The sequence below is a fragment of the Mandrillus leucophaeus genome, unplaced genomic scaffold (assembly GCF_000951045.1).
Source record: "Mandrillus leucophaeus isolate KB7577 unplaced genomic scaffold, Mleu.le_1.0 Scaffold957, whole genome shotgun sequence".
Taxonomy (NCBI): domain Eukaryota; kingdom Metazoa; phylum Chordata; class Mammalia; order Primates; family Cercopithecidae; genus Mandrillus; species Mandrillus leucophaeus.
The window spans coordinates 160,665-166,970 of record NW_012110441.1 but is presented as its reverse complement, the minus strand read 5'-3'; the positions used below and the strand labels follow the sequence as shown (position 1 = coordinate 166,970).

At 55.0% G+C, this 6,306-nt stretch overlaps 1 protein-coding gene and 1 pseudogene across 2 annotated transcripts in view; one reads left to right on the top strand and one right to left on the bottom strand.

Moving 5' to 3' along the window:
• Nucleotides 1-1,523, bottom strand: part of EXOC3 (exocyst complex component 3) — a 25,184-nt gene extending 23,661 nt beyond the window's left edge. Inside the window, exon 1 of the mRNA XM_011970586.1 lies at nt 1,485-1,523. The gene's annotated coding sequence lies outside the window, so the exon portion shown is untranslated. The remainder of the gene's footprint in view (nt 1-1,484) is intronic.
• On the top strand, nt 396-2,851 carry LOC105532414 (annotated as a pseudogene). The gene is made up of 2 exons (XR_001004971.1): nt 396-421; nt 1,105-2,851. The product of XR_001004971.1 is annotated as a TSC22 domain family protein 4-like (transcript).
• Nucleotides 2,852-6,306: the final 3,455 nt, after the last annotated feature.

Sequence of the window (6,306 nt, the reverse complement as noted above, 5' to 3'; positions counted from 1 at the left end):
GACACTCGGGCAACTCCCCTTAAATCCCGACACTCGGGCAACTCCCCTTAAATCCCAACACTCAGGGGCGACTCCCCCTAAATCCCGACACTCAGGCAACTCCCCTTAAATCCTGACACTTGGGCAACTCCCTCCAACAGGGCTTGTTTCCTTCCAGTTTTTTCCCTTTGAGTTTCTTTTAAAGCTAAGATTCCATTGCTTCTATGACTTCGCAGGTGCACACTTTTGTTTTCTTATTTTGTTTGGATATTATCATCAGCATTTCCATTGACATTAAAGTCTGCATGGTTTTGATTATAGGGCTGGATAACAACCCAAGAAGTGGACACCCAGCACTCTGCTGGTGCACACAGTGAGGTGACTGGGCCCATCTCCAGGCTGGAGTGAAGTCTGTCATGCTGTGGGTGGAAGCCAAGGCGATGTGAGTGGAGAGCTGGGAAGCAGAAGCAGGCTCACCTTGGAGTCAGAACAAAGCTACTAAAGTGGGAAAAGGGAAAACCTTAAGTTAAAAAACACAACGCAGAGGTTTTCATCCCAGCCTTAAGACTAAAGATTTTGGGTCAAGAAGCCAAAGAGGAACTCAGAAGCCACAAACAGAGACCCAGGTTCAACCCCTACCAGGGTCTTTCTGACTTCCTTTCCCTGGCGCTGGCTCTGCTGTGAGTCTCTCCACCGAGCCGGGGGGGACACCCTACTGAGGGGAACATCAGCACCCAGGGGGACACCTGCGGCAGGGAGACACCTCTGCCGGGAAGGCACCTCCGCCGGGAGGGACACGTCACCAGGGGGATGCCTGTGTCGAGGGGAACACCTGTGCTGGGGGGCACCTCACGGAGGGGACACCTCCGCTGGAGGGACACGTGCACCTTGGAGGACACCTGCACCAGGAAAGACATTTGTGCCCGGAGGGACACTGCTCCGAGGAGGGACACCTGGTCCGAGAGGGGACACCTGCGCCAGGAAGGACAACTGCGCCTGGGGGGGTGGATACCGTCAAGGGGACACCTGTACCAGGAAGGATACTTGTGCCTGGGAGGACACCTGTGCCTGAGGGGACACCTGCACCTTGGAGGACACCTGCACCTTGGAGGACACCTGCGCCAGGAAGGACACTTGTGCCTGGAGGGACACCTGCCCCAAGGAGGGACACCTGCTCCGAAGGGGGGACACCTGCGCCAGGAAGGACACCTGCGTCTGGTGCGGGGGAGACACCGTCAAGGAGAAACCTGCACCAGGAAGGACACTTGTGCCTGGGGGGACACATGTGCCGGGGAGGACACCTGCGCCGAGGGAACACCTGCGCCGAGGACACTCGCACGAGCGGGATACTCCACGGGACCCGGAACGGCCTCCCTGCCCTCCAGGTCCCGGTCCAGCCTCCCCCTACGCGCCCCCGCGGAAGCCAGAGACAGGGAGAGCAAGGATGAAACACGGCGACCACCGCCCAGGGACCCGCGGGCCGTCAGGACGTGCTGCCGACTCACCCTCTAAGCCTACGCCGCCGCCTCCGGAGTCCCGGAAGTGGACAGCGAACGGGTACTTCCGCTTCCGGCAACGGTGCCGGAAGCATGGGTCCGGCCCTCCGGGCGGGGCGGGTACCCGTCTCTTGGCCGAGCGACTTCAGCTCGGGGACCTGCCCCGTGGCCGCTCCCCAGCAGGACATGGTAACTGCCGGGGTGAGGGTCTCCTTGCCCGTCCCAGCCCCCCCAACTCAGGCCCTCTCGCTGCCTCCGGCGACCCCCGCGTGCGCCCTTCCCCAGGGCCGGCGCAGTTTTGGAAGCCTCCGCCCAGCGTGGCTGCCTGCGTTTTCTCTCCGTTCCCTTCCCGACCTCCGGAGAGAAGACAGCCCCAGAGCCGCTGTGGCTCCGTCCTCTGCTGACGCCTCATGTCTTTATGTTGGCCTTGCCGTCCGCACTGCAGTGTGGCAGGGGCGTCCCGCCTTTGCCGCGGACTGAGGTGGGCGCCGAGCATTCAGCAAACGAGCAAACGAAAGCGGGGAAAGTTGGGAATCAAGCGTCTGTCTGCCTGCCACCAGCAGACAAGCGGCTTTGGGTACCCCTTGGACCCAAACACGAACTCAGCCCCTGCAGGAGCGCAGTCATCGGCACCCACGTGGGAACAATGCCCTGGGATGGGTGGCCACGGGATGTTTCTGGGGCCCCTCAGAGGCCCAGCGGCGCGGGTCTTGGAGAATGAATGTGTGTCACTGGGCCGCTGCTGCAGAGGGCCGGTCCTGAGTCGCTGCTTGGAAGAGAGGCCCATGGCCAGCACTTGGCTTCACCAGGAGGAAAAAGCACGTGTTAAACCACCAGCATTCGGGGTTTGTCTGTTTGATAAAGGATGCACCAACTAACAAGAAAGTCCTTCATAGGTTGCAGCTGCTAGGTTGTGCCCCTGGCCCCTCCCAAAAATCGGCCACACAAAAGGAAGGGTCTGGAAGGTGGCAGAGAAGCCAGCAGAGACAAGGAAAGTGGCAGCAGCATGGGGCGGGGTCACACAGGATGGAGATGGAGCTGTGGGAGCCCCCGCTGCCACTCCCACAAGGAGCCCGGCCCCGTGCCCTGCTGATGCTAACACGCCGGCTCTGTTATTTCAGTTTTTCCTTGTAATTTCTGAAAATCTAGCAACAAGTTGAGCAATGAAAAAAATGTTTTAAAAACAGTTAAAATTATGTTAGAAATTATGACTAATTTTGAAACTAATGAAGGAAAAAAAATGGCCTTTTAAAAATTACCAAAGCTTTTAGGACTCTTCAAAATATAGTAACACTGAGTATTATGAACTAAAGATTCATACTGTTATTCAGTGTCTGGTAGTGAATTTGGATGGACTGTCTAGTAACTTCTTAACATTAAAAGTCTTTCTTGGTGGGGCACGGTGGCTCACGCCTGTAATCCCAGCACTTTGGGAGGCTGAGGCGGGCGGATCACGAGGTCAGGAGATCCAGACCATCCTGGCTAACATGGTGAAACCCCGTCTCTACCAGAAATACAAGAAAAAAATTACCTGGGCGTAGTGGTGGGTTCGTATAGTCCCAGCTACTCAGGAGGCTGAGGAAGGAGAATGGCGTGAACCTGGGAGGCAGAGCTTGCAGCGAGCCGAGATTGTGCCACTGCACTCCAGCCTGGGCAACAGTGTGATACTCCATCTCAAAAAAAAAAAAAAAAAGTCTTTCTTGGCTGGGCACAGTGGCTCCCACCTGTAATCCTAGCACTTTGGGAGGCTGAGAAGGGCAGATCCCTTGAGCCCAGGGGTTTGAGTCCAGCCTAGACAACGTGGTCTTTTTGGTAGAAATCCCATCTCTACCAATAAAACACAGAAATTAGCCAGGCATGGTAGTGCATGCCTGTAGTCCTAGCTTCCTGGGAGGCCAAGGCAGGAGGATGGCTTGAACCTGGGAGGCAGAGGTTGCAGTAAGCTGAGATGGCACCATTGCATTCCAGCCTGGGTGACAGAGGGAGACTCTGTCTCAAAAAAAAAAAAAAAAAAAAGATGTTTCTTGACTTCTGTTTTTGGCAGACCACATTGTGCCAACACCCAGGGGCACTGCTGAGTACAAGCATCATGTTGATTGCACAAGTGGATTCACGAACAGGCAAGGACATGACCAGGGACAAATGTGGAAAGGGGAGAGGACGTCAGAAGCAGAGATGCTTGCCATCCTAGAGCAGGCCGCTGGGTGGGTAGGGTGCGAGTCCTGCGGCCCAGGGGTTGGGTTTTACACTGAAGCAGGACAGCTGATGAAGCTAAGGCTCCCAGCAGGCAGGAGGTGGACAGAGACTCCTGTGTGAAGCACAGATACGCAAGGGGGTGCATCCTCAGTGAAAGGGTGGACTAGGAAAACACCAGCAGCCTGGAGACTGTTCCTAAACTCAGCCCTCAGCAGAAGCCAACCCAGGGTCATTGCTAGAGGGATCCTCCGCCTTGACAGGAGCAAGCTTGAGGGGCGATGGGGGGGGCGGGCACTGAAGCGCCCACAGTCCTGGCCCTGCTGTGGGAGAAGAGAGACCGTGCTTAACTCCTGCTTAGACCTTGTTAAATACCCACATTAAGGTTAGCTACTACAGAAATAGAAACAGGAAGAGAGAAAATGCAGGCAACACCACAGAGACTGTGGGAAGAAGATGAGGAGGACCCTGTGTTCAAATGTATCAGTAATGAGAACACAAGTAAGTGGATTAGAAACTGAAACATTCATAGGAGAACATCTAAAGCATCAAGAAACAACGATTAGAACTGGGCTTTTCACACGTGGGTCAGCGAGGCCTGAGAAGCTGGTGTGGTGATATGAATATCAGACAACCTGGCTTTTTGGTCAAAAGCCACTGTCAAAGATAGTTATTTTCCTAAGATGCAAAATGCATATTCCATAAAGAACAAAATAGAAAAGTTGCTATACTAACATTTTAAACTCCTGTGGGATGTATTTTTTAAATCCTTAAGTGAAAAGCCAAGCCACAGACTGAGGGAAAACATTGTCAACATCTGTAACTGACAAAAAGATTGCTATCCAGAATAAAAACAACTCTTGCAAATCAATCTAAAAGGGCAAACAAGTGCAACAAGAAACAGGTAAAGGACAAGAGCCATTGGCTCCAGGGAATAAGCTGCCTCCCTCGGCCTTCATCAGGGAGACCTTGTCCCCACACCCTCCTCACGGGGCCCTGCTCAAGCCTCTGAGCCATGACCAGGGCGTCTCCACCCAGGCCCTGCTTTGTTGTCACTCGGACCTCACTGCGGTCGTGCTGCCGCCTCCACTCGCCGTTCAGCTCCAGCTGTCCATACGTCCCACATAAAACTGCCCCAAAGACCTGGGCCACCCCTAACCGCAGCTCTGTGCACCTGCAAAGCACCGGTCCTCTCCATGCCTCGCAGAGTTCTCATGGTCACATTCAGCTGCCTGCCCCCCTTCCCCCTGCACATGGGTACACACCGCACACCACACACCACACAAGTGCAGACGTCAGCTCTGGGACAGCACTGATGTCTGCATCGTTTTCTCCTGAATGCATCCCCAGCACTGGCCCAGGGCCTGATATTCAACATGGACTAAAAAAATAATGCTGAATGAATGAATCAACAAAATGTACATAAAACAGCTGCCGTTTCATCCCTTCAGAAGCCCAAGACTGAAAAAGTCTTTCCATACAGGTCCCAGTGTCGGGGGAGGATAGGAGCCCAGGAGGTGTGGCTGGTAGAAGGGAGGCCAAGTGGGTGCAGCCCTCTGGAGGACGCTGGGCAGCGCCTAGTGAGATGAAATTGTGTGCGTCCAGCCAGGCATGGCGGCTCACATCTGTAATTCCAGCACTTTGCGAGGCCAAGGTAGGCTGATCACGTGAGGCCAGGAGTTTTAGACCAGCCTGGCCGACATGGTGAAACCCAGTCTCTACTAAAAATACAAAAATTAGCTGGGCGTGGTGGTGGATGCCTGTAGTCCCAGCTACTCTGGAGGCTGAGGTGGGAGAATCACTTAAACCTGAGAAGTGGAGGCTGCAGTGGGCCAAGATTGCACCACACTCCAGCCTGGGCAACAGAGGGAGACTCCGTCTCAAAAAAAAAAGAAAAAAAAAGGAATTGTATGCGTCCTACCTCCACACAGGCGTACTCAGCAGAAGCCAGATTGGGGGTGAGGAGTGAAAATGCAGGAACTCCGTCTGCCTGAGGCCACAGAGCAGAGGGTACGGGGGGCGGGGTGGGGCAAGGTGTGGGGCCACAGATGGGAGGGCTGGCCTGGTCCCTGGGGAGGACATGGGAGTCTTACACCAGTGACCAGGACGGGTTTGCTGACGGGCTGCCGGGTGTGACAGAGGTCTGGCAGGGTCTGCGCAGACTCTAAAGTTGCCTGAAAGGAAACAAAAGCACAGCTCCCTGGGCCTTGGACTGCCATTTGTGCTTAATTAGACCCCAGCATTTTTTTTATGGCATTGGGGGATCTGGCCACAATCTGCCTGGGCCGGTGACCCCCTTCCCCCTTCCCATGGGCTTGTCATGCAGGTCCTGTGCCAGGCAGGGTGGACCCTGCATGACCCCAGACCCACAGTGCTCTCAGCTCTACCCTCCTGGCTTCTTACAGAATGGGTCAGGTCTCGGGCATCCTGAGAGCACCCGGGGGGGGCCCTGACCCTCAGTGACATGGGAGGGGGGCCTAGACCCTCTCTAGATGCAGTGCCGCTGGGCAGGAGCAGGGAAATGGCAGGCATTTTCTCCTCCTCCACGAGGCTTGCAGCTCTAGAGTTTTAGTTTCATTGCTGCCTTATATTTAGTGGTGAAAGGCTGTCTTAGAATGCAGATTAACCAGCACACTCT